At 35.5% G+C, this 18,182-nt stretch overlaps 1 protein-coding gene across 7 annotated transcripts in view; it reads left to right on the top strand.

Annotated features, from left to right (window-relative positions):
* The window catches only part of ADAMTS3 (ADAM metallopeptidase with thrombospondin type 1 motif 3), a 486,980-nt gene that overhangs the window by 34,292 nt on the left and 434,506 nt on the right, over positions 1-18,182 (top strand). For 3 of the 7 annotated variants that reach the window (XM_072941176.1, XM_072941208.1, XM_072941213.1), the window contains exon 2: positions 13,267-13,308. The exons of 3 other annotated variants lie outside the window; for them this stretch is intronic. The gene's annotated coding sequence lies outside the window, so the exon portion shown is untranslated. Of the gene's footprint in view, positions 1-13,266; positions 13,309-16,766; positions 16,825-18,182 lie in introns of all 7 variants that reach the window. One more of the 7 variants, XM_072941192.1, reaches the window with a different exon arrangement.

The raw sequence follows: 18,182 nt of genomic DNA, 5'->3' as shown, positions 1-18,182 counted from the left end.
TTTTGACCTTTAGCTTACAAGGGCAAGAGTATTTGATTCTGTTGAATTTTAATCCTTTTGGACATTAAATTGCAGAGATTTAATCTTTGAACTTTTAATATTTCTCTAACATTACATAACAGAAGAGAGTTTATATCTAATTATGAGGCATCCTTATGTGGGCATGTTACTGTAGAGAGCCTTAAGAAATTGTGTACTTTTACTAAAGAATTTCTGATATGCTCTTTTGGACAATGTGGCTTATCACAGTTAAGCATGAGAAATAGGTTGCCAACCTTGGTATAGAGTGACCTTGGGGTTGGTGTAAATATTTTAGGGTTTTTCCATTTTAGGGTCTTCTGGGAGCAAATGCTAAACCTTCCAAGAATGTCTTCCAAAAAGAAGTGAATGGTGTGGGAGGAGTTTCCTCAAGAAGACAACAGCAGGGCTATTCTAATAAATTTCTTTCCTCTGCCCTGAGAGTAGTCCCATGATTAATCATAGACTTAATGGTTAAGCCAATGGATTAAAAATCAAAAGCTGGTGAATGTTGATGGAACTAGTATAAGTGCTTCTTCTTCCCTGTTGAGGGAGTTAAATTAGTGTAATACTAATAGTGTCTTTTGCTCAGGGCATACCTAAGGAGGAAGAACTGACTTACCTAATTTAAAGATTTGGGAAGAATAAACTATGTTTGGGGTTTAGCTCCTCCACTTCTCTCCTGAGCAGTTAGCTTCTTCCTGATAAGACATGCTATAGGTCTTAGCCCAGGCTGTTCCCCATAAGAGGGTGTCCTCTCTTGTATAGGCTTGTCAGTGACAGTGGAAAAGCCTGTCCAATTTAGGAGTTCAGAATTACTGATTAACTACCTTGTCAGGCACATCCCCCAACTTAGCCTTTGTCAGTAATGAAGGTGACATTTGATCTATTATCAGTCTTTCACTTTTGTCTGATTTTCAGTTTTCTTGGAACAGAATAGAGAGATGTTATTTGTTGAATTCTCTTGTAAGTACTTATACTCCCTGATAAATTCTTTCTTTCTTTAATGTCTCTCCCTGCTAGAAGTTCCAGAGTAGGAATGTGGTTTAGTCTCTGTGTATTCATAGTTCCCACTTTCTTTTTTCTTTTCTTTTCTTCTCTTCTTTTTTCTTTTCTTCTTTAATGGAGGTACTGGAGGTTGGACCCAGGACTTCATGTATGCTAAGCATATTACCCTCCCTACTCTGTCCTTTCCTATGAGTACTATAGAAGTACATCCTTTAACTTACTCCTCACCATCTTCTTATTTTCTAAGCTTCCGTGCACTTAAACAACTTTAAGAACCTTAGAGTCTTTCTTTAGTAATGTACATGGAGCTTGTGCATTAATGGAGGCTGTTCTGCAGTATTTCTCTTTCTGGCATTTAGCTAAGTTTCAATGACTTCAATTTGCTGGATAACTAACATCTGGATAAGTGAGGTGTTACTTTCCATTATTATGAAGTTGAGAATGGTGCATACGTGATTGATTGATTGATTTTGCATACATAATTTAAAGTTGACAAGGAGATTCTGTTTTGCTTCCATCAAGGCCGACAAGCAGTCATATTATCACATTTATGTTTGGCTTCAGTTCACACTGTCTTTCAAATGTCCTCTTAAAACTTTCTTTATTGATAGGACTCATTTCCTCCATTGCTTTCTGGATTTAAGTGTGTATAAATTTGGGTATTCTCATGTTTATTCTCAGGCACTTTGATCTCTTCAGTTTCCTTTCTTCCTATGTGGCCTGCCCTTAATAATGTTAGGGTTTTTAATTAGGAGTGATTATTAGGCAACACCACAGGCTTAAACTTAACTTTGTGTATGTGTGTGTGTTTGTGTGTGTAGGGGTTTCTAGCTCAAGTTCAGTTAATAAAAAAGGTTTGCATTGCCTTTTTGTTGTTGTTACTGTCCCTCATGCATGAAATTTCAGGAAAGGGGTTGCTCTGTTAGAATTCTGGTATTCCTACATTTTAGTGATCATAATGCCAACTTAATAGTATCAAAACTTCACAACAAACTCAATTAGAACTCTTTCTGTTAAAAGCAACAGAAACCAATCTGTAGTAGGCAGCCTTTGATATGATGCCACTGACCCTACCTCCTGGCATTTACACTCTTACGTAGTCCCTTCCTCTCAAGAGCAGGCTAGACCTAGTGACTTGTTCCTAATGTGTAGAATGACAAAAGTAATAGGAATCACTTCTGAGATCAGGTTATAAAAGACTGACTTTTTCCATCTGACACTCTCCCACTCTCTCACCTGCTCCCTGTAATGAAGCCGGTTGCCATGTTAAGAGGTATCCTATGGAGTGGCTCATGTGACAAGGAACTGAAGCAGCCTCTGGCCTACAGCCATTGAAGAGCAGAGGCCTTCAGCCCAAGAGGCTGCGAGAAACTACATCTTGCCAATAATTGTTAAATGAGCATGGAGGTGGATTCTACCCCAGCTGAACTTTGAGATGACATTAGTATTACTGACACATTTATTGCAGCTTCTTGACATAACTTTACCTGTAGGACCTAACTAAGCCATGCTTGGACTCCTGAACCATAGAAACTGTGAACTAAGAAATGTGTGCTGTCTTGATTGACTAAGTTTTAAGGAAATTAATTATTCAGCAATAGATAACTCATATCCATTCTAAATCTATCATGAAAAATTATATTTAATAATTTATTAGCTTACATCTTTAATTTTAGTTAAAAGCAAAGAACAGGAAGTCATTTGACTTGCAAAAGCATTTGTTACTCAATCATTAGAATGATTTACTTTCTTAGTTTCTGGGAACCATACCCAAAAATGTTTTACCAAGATTTAACAAATAATAACTGGTAATATGTGCTGCTTTTTAACTTAGAAGCTCCTTGTTTAATCCAGTATACTAAAAAAGTGGAAAATTTGGAATAGAATTTTCTATGCATCTTTGCCAATTTAACATTTTCATATAATATTTTTATATTTGAACATTGCCTTAAATACATTTTTCTCAAAAATATTGAAGTTGCAAATTTAGCTCATTCAACTTATAAAACATATTTGTCAAAAACCTAAATTGCAAGGTCATCTTTATGTTCAAATTAAGCAAATTGGATTTACTTTCTGTTGGAAAAAGCCTGACTCTATTTTAAAAATTTTGACATGCTAATATACATTCTAAGAATATTACATAAACCACTGAGAAATTGTGGTGCACATCTTGTAAGATGCTATTTAAGAACCAACTAGAGAGTGTTGGGTTTAATTTTGTCCCACACAGCAAAAAGACAGCCTCTGATGGAAGAAGGAGAAGAAAGTGTGTGCTCGCCGGGTGTTTACCTGGGAAAATGAGCTCTGGGAAGAATTTCTCAACTGGGTAATAGAGAATATTAAGTTTCCTTCCTTATCACCAGTGTCACAATGTATGCCTTTTCAAAGTAAAGCTCAAATCTCATTTCTGTCTTTGGGGAAAATAAAGTTGTTTATGAAAAATAATGCTATTAATCTTAGTCATAAAAATAAATTATTAGACCTATTCTGTGAAGAAAAATATCCTCCATGGAATAGGAAGACATCCTCCAAAGAACATATATAATAATATTTTTTTCTGATTATGTTGTAAGAATTAGGTGGGATGCTCAACGTGGAAATGCCTAGTATAAGTCCCAACACTTTGTAGGCACCAGTTTTGTTTTGTTTTTCAGTGCACTGATTTATGGCCATTAGTCTGTGTTCTGCAGGTAAAGGTGATGGCAACAAGTGGTTAGGATACCTGGAAATCAAAGGTTTTGAACAAAACTTTGAGATTGCTGAGGATGTTTCAACCCCTGTAGTATATTTATATGTTTATATTTATATATAAGTATACATTTAAACATTATGTATATGTATAATTATATATATTATCTGGCTATCTATCCAGCTAGCTAGCTATATCTATCTGATGTCAAAAGCCTAGACTTTCCTTCTCTAGAAAGAACGAAATATTGGCCCTTAAAATAACATGGGAGAGAAAGCTGGCTGACCCAGTGGACGGTTTGACTTTGGGATGGGCTACTAAGTGAGATTGTGAAATCCCATCCCTTAGCTGCCTACAGAAGTAGTATTTTCTCATCTGTCTGGTATGTTAAGACAGAGAAAGGATAAGAGTGCATGAGATTAGAGATGACCTCTCAAGGTTCATCCATTCCTAAAAGTGATGAATTTTTGTAGAGGAATGCATATTGTTGGGTAATAGGGAAATAAAAACATCTATCTAGAAGGCATGTTAATGAATAAGAGTTTGTAATGCTTGGGAATTTTCTCAGGAACTGACCAGTAACATATTTATTTGTAATCTTAATTTTAAAATGATGGTGCCTAATTTTATACCTGGCACATTTTGTATTTGTACATGATTTGTAAATGCATCTTTCTGTAAGTAGTATATACACAGATCCCTTTTCTCTACTAGCCTGTGTGCTCTTCTAGGCAGGCCCATGTCTTCTTCATATACTTAGAACCTGGCATAGTCCTGGAACTTAGTAGGGGCTAAAAGAACTTTTGATGGACCAAACTGATCTGGACAGACTGATCTTTAGCCTGCCTTTTTAACACTGTGTACCTTTTCTTGTAGCATTTATTTTACTCATTTTGGGGCATTGTCATTAAATTTTTTTTTTCTTTTTAATAGAGGTATTGGGGATTGAATCCAGAACTTCATGCTTGCTGAGCATGTGCTCTACCACTGAGCTATATCCATTCCACTCCAGGCATTGTCATTTCTATTTACTGTATCTTCAATATTAAGTTTATTTTTCTCTTCTTTTGTCTAAGATAAACAGTGTATTTTAGTGGTGAAGGCACATACTTTGCCAGACTAAAAATCTTCTTGGGTAATCTGCTGTGTAACTTCGTGTAAATTATTTAATCTCTCTATACCTCAGTGTTTTCATCTGTAAAATGGATGTATTGACAGTATACATTTCATATATTTTTTCTTCCAGTTTTATTAAAATATGATTGACATACAGTACCATACAAGTTTAAGATGTACAGCATAATAATTAGACTTATATACATCATGAAATGATTCCCATAATAAATTTATGAACATCCATCATCTCTTATAGATACAACATTAAAGAAATTGAAAATTTTTTTTTCCTTGAGCTGAGAACTCTTAGGACTTACTCTCTAAACTTTCATATATGATGTACAGCAATGTTAATTGTATTTATCATGTTCTGCATTGTATCCCTGGTACTTATTTATCTTATAACTGGGAGTTTGTACCTTGTGACTGCCTTCTTCCAATTCCCCATCCCCCTACCCCCACCTCTAGTAACCACAAATATTTTTTTCTAGGAGTTTATTTTTTGAAGTATAATTGACCTACAACACTATGTTAGTTCCTGGTACACAACACAGTGGTTCGATATTTCTATACATTTCAAAATGATCACCATGATAAGTCTAGTTACCATTCATCACCATAAAAAGATAGTACATTCTTATTGACTGCGTTCCCCATGCTGTACATTTCATCCCTGTGACTCATTTGTTTTGTAACTGAAAGTTGGTACCTCTTAATCTCCCTCACCTATTTCACTCATCCCCACCACCACCAACCCTCTGGCAACCCCCTGTTTGTTCTCTGTATTTAAGACTCTGTTTCTGTTATGTTATGTTGGTTCATTCCAGGCTTGCTTTTGATTGCTTCTAATTCATTTAGGCTCCTTTGAAACAACACAAAGTCAGATAACCAAGCAATGGTGATTTCAACCAGAAGACAATTAATTTCTTCCATTTAATAGTATCATTCCTGATAGAAGAGGATGCTATCTGGAGATAAAGGGCCAGAGAGACAGCATTTATTAATTCCCAAGATGCCTAAGATTCATAGCCCAGCACATAATTTCTTGTGGTAAACAGAAACTCACAACAAAAACTACAACAAAATTCTCCTACATTTCAATGAGAGACTATTCCTGCCAACAACTTCATGACCCTCACATAACTTAAATTTATGGTTAGAGATAATTTTTTTGAAAGGGAAAATAAATTGGCACTAAATTCTGGCATTGACCCCATGTTTCTTGGACATACTCTGTAAACATTCTTATAAAGATTATTTGGAAAAGTTCTTCACAACTTTTTATTATATATATATATATATTTTTTTAAACTAGTTTCATTGCCAAAATAAATTAATTCAGGGTTAATAAATGTCTTTCAATTTCTGTCTTTTTTTTTTAACATTTGAAGTCATCCAAAAGACTAGTGATGTTTCTATTGAATCAAACAGTTAGAAGCTAAAGTTCATCTCAATAAAAATTTGCTTATTATCTACTTTGTGCTAGGTATTTGGATATGAGTAAGGCAAGTTCTCAGGACAGCAGGTTCTTAAATTTTAGTGTTCATCAGAACCACCAGGAGGGCTGGCTAACCCCCACCCACAAAGTTTCTGATTCAGCAGCTCTGAGATGGGAACCCAAAATTTGCATATCTAAACAGTTCCCAAGTGATGCTAATAATGTTATTCTGTGGATATAACAAAGAACATGAAAACATACGATTAAAACATGATTTATATGCTGAAGAATTCACAAGGATACACAAGGTGGAATTAACAAGAGACTAATTAAATCCACTGTAGGAGGGAGGTAAAGCTTCAGATAATGTTGACACTTGAGCAGGATTTGGTAGCATGAATGGAAATTCAAAGAGATACAGTAGGGCCTAGAGTGGGAATTTCTGTTAAGTACTAACATACAGAATTGTATAGAAGCATGCCAGAGCATGTTATTCATTCATTTAACACATTTTAGTAGAATCCTTTACATCTTGAGAATAAAATAGTTAAAGAATAATGTGTTTACAGGAACATTTATTGGTAGAATACTTGACTGGAGCATGAGTAACAGAGTGCCCTGACAGGAGATGGGACTGGAAAAATAGTTGAGGACCATTAGGGTTTCATGGATGACATGGGCCATGCTAGGTAGTGGGCAGTATTCAGGGAAGATCACTGGTAGCAGTGTAGAGAATGGATTGGAGGGAAACAGAACAAGACTGGAGCAAGAGAGACCAGTAAGAAAGCTATTGCAATAATCTGGGCAAAAGGGTAGATAAAAAATTCAGCAAAATTTTATTTTAATTTTGAATCATGTGACATTTAAACATTATTTTTATGTATTTTCTCCCTACTTAAGCCCACTACCTTATCTCCTTCTCCCATTAGAATGTTTATTGTTTAGAGGCTAAGTGATTAGTTTTTTTTTTATTAAATGTTGAATGATAAAAACACATGGGCTCAGTCAGTATAAAGGGAAGTTTACTCTTGCATAACCACCTAAGCAAGTAACAGGGAGTAATTTAGACAATAAGGAAAATAAAATTGGGTATTTTTTGAATATCTTAAAAACCATCTTTAAATAAGTTATTTCCTGTTACATACTTGTCTCTAAGTTCAGCTAGTGGCTCTATTGCTGTTCCAAATTTAAAACTGTCTTCAGATATTATAGAATAGCTTAAGGCATTGGTAAAATTCTATGTAGAGAACAGAACACAGAGCTTGTTTTTCCTTCTGCTAACTTCAAGGAATATCCAGTCAAGATGATGTGAATCACACAGGAGAACTTCCTCAGACCCAAATTCTTCTAGGCCAATTCATGTCTTTGATTGTATATCCAATTCTTGCCATGCCAAAATGGCCCATTTAGTGAAAACATAGCTTCAATATTTGTGGTAAGCAGAGTTTCTAAAATGACCTTCCAAAATGCCCTGCCTTAATCCCTGGAACCTGTAAGTATTAGTTGTCACTTCCAAGATTATGTCATATTGTATGGCGCAGTTGATCTTAAGAAAGGAAGATGTTCTTTCTGGACCTGATCTAACCACATGAGCCCTTAAAAGCAGAGTTTTCTCCAGCCAATAGCAGAAGAAAAAGTCAGGGAGATTTGAGGTATAAGTACTCAGGGACCGAGGCTGGTTTGAAGTTGAAGGGAACCATGTGGAAAGGAACATAGCCTCTAGAGCAGTGAATTGCCCCCTGTTGACGGCCATTTAAAAAAATGGGGGCCTCAGACCTACAACTGCAAAGGACTGAATTCTTCCAGAAATCTGATTTAGCTTTGTTATAGGCTGAATTGTGCCTAGAATTATGTGGTGAAGTCCTAACCCCTAGTATCTCAGAATGTGACTATATTTAGAGAGAGGGTCTTTAAAGAAGCAGTTTAATTAGAATGAGGTCATTAGGGTGGGCCCTAATCCAATACAGTGTCCTTTCAAGAAGAGGAGATTCGGACACAGAGGAAATACCAACTGAAGACAGCGAAAAGATGCCAACTGGCGAGTCAAAGAGAAGCCTCAGCAGAAAACACCCCTGCTGACACTGTGATCTTGAACTTATAGAGAATTTCTATGAGAAAATAAGCTTCTGCTGTTTAAAGACTCTTAATCTATGGACCTTTGTTATTGCAGCCCTAATAAATTTGGAAATTAATTTTTCCGTAGCTAGACTGACCATAATTTTGGTTTTGGGAGACCTAAGGGGGCCCATCTGGGCTTCTGGTCTATAGAATTTGTGAGATAATAAATGGATATTTTAAGCCACAGAATTTGTGGTAACCTATTAGGCAGCAATAGAAAACTAATAAAACACCCTAAATTATTAGTTCATGAATGTATCACTTAGATGTTTTAGAATATACCTTAAGATTTTTAAATCTTGGAAGTGTCAATAAAAAGTATTACTTGCTTCAGGTGGAAATTTAGTGGTTTTCAGATGAATAGACTTTCACATTCAAGAATATGTTGACATTTTCTCTTTGGTGAGAACAAAGGGAACATATCTTGCAACTTTTCTTCTTACGGTAAACCAAATTTGCTCAGGCTTCTTATGGAAGGTGGTGATGCTAACGCTGAGTCTAGGTTGAATTGAAATAAGTCAGGATTTGAGGGAGAGTCAATGGCTACAGGTGGTAGAGATATGCACTATATGATTGTTTAACTGACATTTAACACTATATAATTTAACATATTTTAATTACTCTCATCATCTAATTGTTACTTTTTAAAGAGGAGACTCAGAAAATCACAAAATACTGGATAGATTAAAAGCATGTACTTGAGACTCTGTAGTGAACATCTTTCCCGGAGCCTACAAACCCCAGGAATAGTTCAGTAAAGTCATACCATGAAGTGCATCACCAGTGACCTACAGCTTTCTGGGAATTTCCTTCCCTAACGTGTTACAGCCATGTGGGCTAAATTTATCCCTCCTAAGTGGTTGACTGACCACACCGAGTTAAAGATAAATTTGTAGTTTTGGAAATGAAAACCAACAATTAAGGCATATTTGTATTTCCAGCATAAAATCACCACAGCAGAGAAGATGAATGGGGTCAAGTGCAGAGTTTGCAGGGCTGTGGGGACTGTTTGAGTTTTTGTCACATACTGCAATTTCCTCTGAATAATTGTGGAGTCTGAGTAAGCAAGTCATAGACATATATTAAAATAGCATGTCTGTCTCATTTTTTTCCTAGAAAATGACTTATTTTTTGACTTATATTTGAGAGTAACTAATTTTTTCACTTCCTGACCATTGTTCACTTACTCATTAGGTTGATAAATTTCACTTAACTATTTCCATATGTGTATCCACTTTGTAATCATACGTAATTGCTCATTTCTCATTCTCTGCATTTTGAGAGCTTTCCTGATCATGAAATTTTCTTGCCAGATTTCGGGCAAGAGAAAAAAAGTGAGAGTGAAGAATACAACTGGCTATTGTGAGGATTAATTACAACTCTAGAAGAGGTTTGATAGCAGAACAATATCACTGACTTAGCTTTGTTCACTGATGTGTTATTATCACCTAAAATAGCACTCAGAAGGCACATGGTATTTATTACACAAATGAATGGGAATTCAAAATTACTTGTGGGGTTTTTTTCATTATTGATCTTGAATAGTTTCTCATATGTATATTGGCTCATATTTTCTCTTTTATGAGCTTTCTATTTAAATCCTTTGTCATTTTACTGATTGATGTTTTTATTGTTAACCTGTAAAATATTTTATATATATAAAATAGTACAACTGTGCCATAAATGTTATAAATATTTCTTTCAGCTTATTGTTTATGTTCTTATTCTTTAAATAATAAAACTCCTATTTATGCAAACATTTTTTAACTTGAAATGCCAGCAAGAACTTTCCTATTCAGAGGTAGCTATTCACCTGTATTTTCTTCATTTTAAACATATTATTTTTAAAAAGGTTAATCCGTTCATCCATTTGGCATTTATTTCAGTGCATGCTTTGACATTAGGATCTAAATTGATTCTCTTTTGGTAAATTAGCTAATGTTTTTAGTTGGCAGGAAATTTACTCTGGCAGTTTGAGCAGAAAAGGAACTTATTAAATTGATATTAGTGAGTCACAGAATCACCAAGAAGTTTGGGGAAACAGTGTGGAGTCTATGCAGATATCACAGTCCAATACCATGCTTCAGATCTGCTCTTAAGGACCCACTGCCACTCTAGCTGAGCACTGAAACCTACAGTTAACACAGTTGAAACCAATAGCATTGAACATTGGCTATTCCAGGCACGTGCATCCCAGGACACTCAATCTTGCAAAACCACTGCCACCAGGGAGAATTCTTCATGTTCCCTGCTTCTTAGATGTACTGGTCCTCAATTCAAAGTCTGGGGCAAGTGTGTTATCTGCTGGAGTGTAGGGCACAGCTCATGTCCTAGCTCAAAGGAAATTGGGGAACTGAACATCTGCATTTTTAATTACAATGGTGGAAAGCAGTTTTTTTCTGCCTTCCAGACTCATAAAGTGGAGAGATTCAGATGCAGAAATTATAGTTTTCCTTCTTGATGCTATAGTTGAGTATATCATTATATACATTAACCATACTTGCAATTAAACTCTTCATGGTTTGTGGCGAATATTGGGTTGTGGGGAATGGGGTCATGGATATGAGTACATATTAACCCTGGTGTAGAATTAAAAATATGATCTTTGTATTGTAACTGCTGGGTTTGAATTCCATATTCTAGCTCTGTGATCTTAATCAGAATCATTAACATCTCTCTTAGCCTTATCTGTAAACTGGAGATATCAATGTCCTCTATGTTGTGATGATTATAATTGAAGCGAAGATAAGTACGTAGCACAGTGCCCAGCACAGAACATGCACTTAATAAATGTTATAATTATTCACTACAATCATTATGGATTCAATTTCTTTCTGCTGCAGCTGGGCTATTGTCTCTGGTTATCCACTTTGCCCCTTAGATTTCAGTGAAAGATGCAGTTCTTACTGTGAGATGCTGGTGCCAATTCCAATAAATATCAGATTCAAAAACATACCTCTCATAAGGTTTTAAGTATATGTAGCCTCTTTATATCACTAAGCATCTGTATTTGTTGGGACTTAAGATATATACGAATGTAACATCCTGATTATGTGTGATGGTTATTTTCAATTATAAAATTTTAGAATATACACAAGTTAGAAAAAATAGGTCATTGATTCCCTCTGGACTTTTCACTCAGATTCAATAACTCATGATTTTACTGTACTTGCTTCATCCAAGTTATATATGACATTTGATTTGAAGTTATCTCTGAGAGCTTTAATAGATGCATGCTTAGCTATTTTGGTCAAAGCATTTCAAAGGTAGAACTGGATGCTTCACATTATATCACAGCAGGAAGCATACAACATCTGGGTGACCCACTTTAATGATGTTAAGATTGATCATTGAGTTGGGGTGGTGACAGGCTGATGCCTCCATTGTAAAATTCCTCATGAACTCTTTCATCTAATGCTTTCATCCATTGATGATCTTTTCCTGACTCAAATATTACATTAGGAGTTACAAAATGATGATTTTTCTAATGCTATAATTTCTTACACATTTAATAGTCAGAATTTTCTTATCATTTAGGTATATTTGGCTACGCTGATATACAGGAAAGCCAGGATAAAGGCAAAATAAATGCTCAGTATTTTATTTTAATGGCTAATACTCAGAATAAGGAGTTGGCATCCTGGTTACTTGCAATGGTGTCCAGTAAGGATATTTTAGTTTTTTTTTTTTTATTTTAGTAGGGTACAAAAAGGAATCTATTTGCAAGCCAAATAAAAACACTGAACAAATTTTTATACTTCTGTTTTTCCTGGTTTTTGTTTTACTTCCCAATCTTATGTCTAGCTATATACATATATATATAAATATACATATACATGCTATGATTCTTTTTTATTGAGATATATTAGTTTCGTGTGTGCAATATAATGATTCAATATATATATATACTTTGTGATCACCATAATAAATCTAGTTAACATTCATCATCACACATAGTTGAACATTTTTTTCTGTGTGATGAGTACTTTTAAGATCTACTCTTTTAGCAACTTTCAAACATACGGTACAGTATTATTAACTATAGTTACCATGGTGAACACTACATTCCCAGGACTTATTTATTTTATAACTCCAAGTTTGTACATTTTGACTGCCTTCACCCGTTTTGCCCACCCTCCACACACACACTCTCCCCTACCCCACCTCTGGCAACCACCAATCTGTTCTCTGTATCTATGAGGCTTTTTTTTTTTATTCCACATGTAAGTGAGATCATACAGTATTTGTCTTTCTCTCTCTGACTTACTGCTCTTCGTATAGTATTCTCAGGGTCCATCCATCTGGAAACTGGCAGGATTTTCTTTTTCATGGCTGAATAATATTATATATATATATATATATATATATATATATATATATATATATATATATATATATATATATCTCACATTTTCTTTATCTATTCATCCACTCATAGTCACTTAGGTTATTTCCATGCCTTGGCTATTATAAGTAAAGCTGCAGTGAATGTAAGGGAGAAGATACTTTTTTCAAATGAGTGTTTTTATTTCCTTTGGATAATAGTAATATGTATGTGTTCTTCATATGACATTTTCCAAGTCTAGGCTATCCTGAGGATTTTTAAACTCTGGGATGTTTGCTAATAAAGTCCAAAACTACAACATGTCTTGAGCACTCAGGACTTCTTCGCTGTCTGTGTATCTTTGAAACACGGTATTCTAGGGCAATCCAGTGATTCATCAACTTTGATGCATAATTGACTGTTCTCAGATTTTCAGTCTATATAGTGATAATTTTTATATATGAATCAGGAATAGTGGATTAAGGCATTCATCAGTTTACATCTTCATGAAGATTGTATCACTTTAGTTCTCAACTTTCTTTTGCATTCCAGACACAGAACCTAAAAAGATGTTTTTTCCTAAAGATTATTTTGGTAAGTGTATAAAGTCAAGTTATAAAGAAATTCAGTAGCTTTGTTGGAATATATGTTCATATGCATTATTCTGGAGATGGGGAACGTCATGCAAAATTGATGACTTATGAGTGGGAAAACATGGAAATAAATTCAATTTTTACAAATAAAACCAAAAAGTAAATTTTTATTCTTAGTAGTGTATTTTGAAAATAAAGCTGTTCTGTTTAGTGGAAATGACTTTGACACGGCAAGGTATAAGTTATCTTTGGCCTTTAATTGATTATGAGTATTTGTTTTTTTTGAAGCCAACATTTCTGAAAATCCTGACTCACAGATGTATATAAAAGCAAATGGAATCAAAGCTCCTAAAAGTTGCTTTACTTGGTTAGAGTGAACTGGTGTTGAAGCATGCAAACTGAATGAGGCACCTAATGTTGAATTTGGGTCACTTCATTTCCTTAGTTCTCAAGGCAATGGGGTCGTCTTTGATACAATTTGCACTACTAATGCAGTGTCAGCAATGAATGGATTACAAATGCCCATTTTAGTATTAAGATCCAAGAAGGCTGAAGAAACCCTCAGAAAATGTCTGCAGGATTTCCAACTCTGCCAGCTGAGAAATCGACAATGATTTGTCAGTCTCAGCTTTATCCTGTGGGGCACTTCCTTTGGCATCTTGGTCAAAAATTGCTTATTATTTTTTAGCAGTAGGACCTTGGATCAGAAGATTTACCTTATGCACATGGCCAAAAATATTTGCCCGGTAAGCCAAGCAATGAATGAACATCTCCCTTTCAAATTGTTCTGAGTGGGTTTTTATTTTTCTCTGAAGTTTGATCATGTGCATTATTGACTTGTCCCCTGGAATGCCAATGAGTGTCCATACAGTAGAAAAAAATTATAATTTTAAAAAGTGGTGATCCAAGGATCTGGCTCTGATGAAGATGACAAATTTCACAGCAACAGAAAAGACTTCTTTCATTGTTATTGGCTGAGTCTTTGATACCAACACAAGCCAATCTATACAGCAATGCATTCCAGTGTCATGGGTTGCTTCTCTCTTCACCAAAGCAGCAAAACTAAATGTATTTCCAAGCATCACAGATGTTCCATTTTGCACAAAATACCAGAATTTTCTTTCAGCTGAAGCATTTCTTGGCAAAGAAATGATGTTGACAGCCCTTGGATTTTCTAAAAGGGGTTCACGTAATAGGAATTCTTACAAGAACTCATTTGCCCTTACAGATGTAAGTCGTTTTATCTGGTTGAGTGCTGAAGAAAAATGACTTTTCCCACCATGATTAGATTCAAAACATTAGAAGAAATGTCAGTGATTTTGTATTGGATAATAAAATTTTACAGCGAAACACTTCTGATTTTAATTCTCTAGTCCACAGATCAGCTCAACAATTTGTGTGGCACGTGTGTCAACATAGTCTCTCTGGTCATACTATGCTTCTTCTGCCTGTTAGAGTGATCAGTAACCTTTTCATTACCTCAAGACAAACTTTGGGTGATGGGGGCAAAGGAATGTTTTGGTAAAACTGAGCTTTCTTTTCCTGATGAAAATCTACTCTGTCCTACGTATTTTCGGGATGGAGATCATGGAGGATCATTTCAGCTTCTTTGGGTAATTACCACCATTGGCAAGAACCTTGGCAGATAGGATGACTGAAGTTCTACGCTTCATCAAGTTAGGTGCTGAAAGTGAACCAAAGGGTGTATAAACTTCACTTTCCTTCCCTCCTTCTCTCTTCCTTCCCTACCTCTCCCCCCTTCTTCTTTCCTTTCTTCCATCTTTTCTTCCTTCCTAGGAAGGAATTAGGCCCAATCACTATCATCATAATTATAATAATGGTAACTAATATTTTGTGAGTTCTTACTCTGTGTCAGGGTTAACCTTTTTGGTTAGGTATGATTATCATTGCCATTTTACAGGTGAGGAAAATAAAGTACAGAGGTTAAGTAACTTACGGAAATCACACAGTGAGCAGTCAGGCCAGTATTTCAATCCAGGTAGTCTGGCTCCTAAACTGAGCTGCTAACCTTTCTGCAGATCTTTACCTTGTCATGTATAGTAGCATCCTCTGCTATCCTCAGAGTGTTTGGAATAAATGTTACCTTAGTGTACTTTTGCTTAAGCTTTTCCTAACAAAACAATTTTTAAAGTAACAACTGGGAAAACTATTTTTCTTTTTTTGTGGGGATCCCCACAGTTCACAGATTCAAATTATATGCCCTAGAATTTCTCTTTCAGAATCGTCTTTTTAATTGGTTGAGGCTGAGGCACTGGAATCATGCACTGTTTTAGATACAGCTGTGGACGTCCAAACATCCAATACATTCCCAGTGTTTGCAATAGATGTTTTATAATGTTTGTCACGCTATTGCCTTTCTGATGTTCTGCAACTCTCTTTCAAATGTTTTTATTTATTTAAAAAAAAACAGTCTTGGAATTCCTTTTTGTCTCATTCCTAGAGTAAGATCGTGCATAGGCCTATTTGATAAGCATGGATGCAAACAGCAGTGTCTGCCTCTGTCCAGTGAGAAATGCCAGTGTAGCTTTACAGCCCTTTTGAATTTTTATCATAGTTCCCACAGTTGATTTGACACAATCTGGAATAAAACCCTATAAATAAGTGATGGTCCCTGGAAATGTTTTTGTTTTATTGTAACGATGACAACATGCGTTCATTCTAGGGTCATTTTATTAAGTAAGTCCTCATAAGTAAATTACTTCTACATTTAAAGAGGCCTAGAGATCTCCCGCCCCTTCTAAACTTCTTAAGTTGGGCAATACCAAAGTTGATGATGATCCTTCATGAGTTTCACCCAGCTTGGTCGAACTCTGTTTTTTAAAAGAATGTTTTGCCATTTTCTTTATGGGAATTCCTTCATTTAGCAACTTCATTTTCGTAGTTTTTGGCCATTAAACCAGAAGAAATAAAATAACTAAAACCAGTGTTGATTTTGCTGGACTCTCGCTCCTCCTGTGGTCTTGCCCAGCTCAGCTGATGATAGTGGAGTCTTTTCACTCACAGTCTGCAGTCTAGTCCGTTAGCAAATCCAGCTGCCTCTCTGTTTCAAGCTGTACCCAGAATTTGACCATTGCTGACTCTCTTCCCTCCACCACCTTAAACTCAGTCACCAACATATCTTGCTTGATTTAATTTAGTAAACTCTTAAATGGTCTTCCTGCTTCTACTTTACCACCTTAGCCTGCTCTCCACCCAGCCATAGGATTACACTTTTATAACATAAACCATGTCATGTCATTGCTTTTCTCAAAACCCTCCAATGGCTTCAGACACATTTTAGTAAAAAAAAAATCCAACCTTCTTGGCAAGGAGTCGTATATGGTCTTGCCCATGGTTACTTTTTAAATCAGTCAAGTTTCTACTACACTATTACTGCATAGAAAATAACCCCCAAATTTCTGCAGCTCAGCAATGCACGTTGTGTTTTCTCCTTCCCAGGTCTGCAGGTCTGCTGTGGCAGCTCTGTTACAGGCTGAGGGGTAGACATGGCTCTGATGTAAGTGTCCCTCATTCTGGGTCCAGTGGCTCCCCCAGCCTGAATGTTTAATGGCAGATATGAGGAGTACTAGAGACCAAAGCAAACATTGAAAGCCTCTTAAAGCCTCTGCCTAGGGCTTGCTGGCTAACACTCTATGACATCAACCCACCTCTCTTTCTGCTTTCTTTTTCCCTCTGTTACCTGGTCATTGTTAAGATAATTTGTAAATATAAATCTAGATTATTATTAATAACCTAATACCTTCTTTTATGCATATTATCTTTGAAAAATACATTAATTTACATTTTCAGTTATTATGTACCCATTTTAACTATAGTATCCCAACTGTTTCAAACTAACTTCATGATTAAGACATTACTGTTCACAACCAGCCATTTGTAACATGAATTTCTCATTTTTAAATCCTTCATTTTAGTTCATCCCTTGACTGGCTTGAAGTATATCTTTCAGTGATTTATTTAGGAAGGTTCTGTTCATTAAGGTAAAAGGAATTTTTTTCTATTAGCTACACACAGTTGATATCTCACTGAGTGTATCTTCTTTGCTGCTCTATAGACACCGCTTTATTGCCTTCTAAAGTGTTATTAAAGGAGACATAGTATTACAAAGTCTAGGGTGAGATTAATTTTGTTGCCTTTTCTGTCTGCCTGTCCCTCCTTTGTGTGTGTGTGTGTGTGTGTGTGTGTGTGAGAGAGAGAGAGAGAGAGAGAGAGAGAGAGAGAGAGAGACTTTTTTTTATTTTTTAAGCTTTTATAAAATTTTTTTGCTTGAATTTGTCTAACAGCATTGTTAGGACACTTTCTGTCATCAGTTTTGGCTGGTAAGTGGAGAGCATTTCTAATCTGGCCTCTCTTTTTCTTCTTAGAATAGTTTTATTGTTGTGATTGCTATTTACCTATAATGACCTCAGTCGTTCTATTTCATTAATTTCTGGGGTCATCTTTAGGACTCAGTAGTACTCACAGGTTGGCACTTTGCTCTCCTTTTTTCATATTTCTCATCTTCTCTCTCAGGTAAATTTCTCCCTTCACCCTGTCTTCTCTGTCCTAGGAGAACCTTATATGCTTTAAATCCACGTTGCATTGACTTTTAACATGTGTAGTCTCTAGTCTTTGGTCCGTCTCATGAATATTTTAATTACTGAGAGTACTTTTATTTCCTTGAGGAATCTCTTTATGTCATTTGTCTTCTTTTTCATTTCTGTTTCTATCTTTGTATCTGAGCCAATGATCTCTTCTTTTAATCTTGATTTTTCCGTATAAACACTTTTTATTGTTTTGGAAAGCATGCTTTCCTTTTCCTTAATTAAATATGAAGCAATTAGTTTCTAAGAACTATTTTTCTGGGTTTTATAA

Source organism: Vicugna pacos, chromosome 2, assembly GCF_048564905.1.
Source record: "Vicugna pacos chromosome 2, VicPac4, whole genome shotgun sequence".
Classification (NCBI taxonomy): domain Eukaryota; kingdom Metazoa; phylum Chordata; class Mammalia; order Artiodactyla; family Camelidae; genus Vicugna; species Vicugna pacos.
This window is presented reverse-complemented; position numbering and strand designations above follow the sequence as displayed.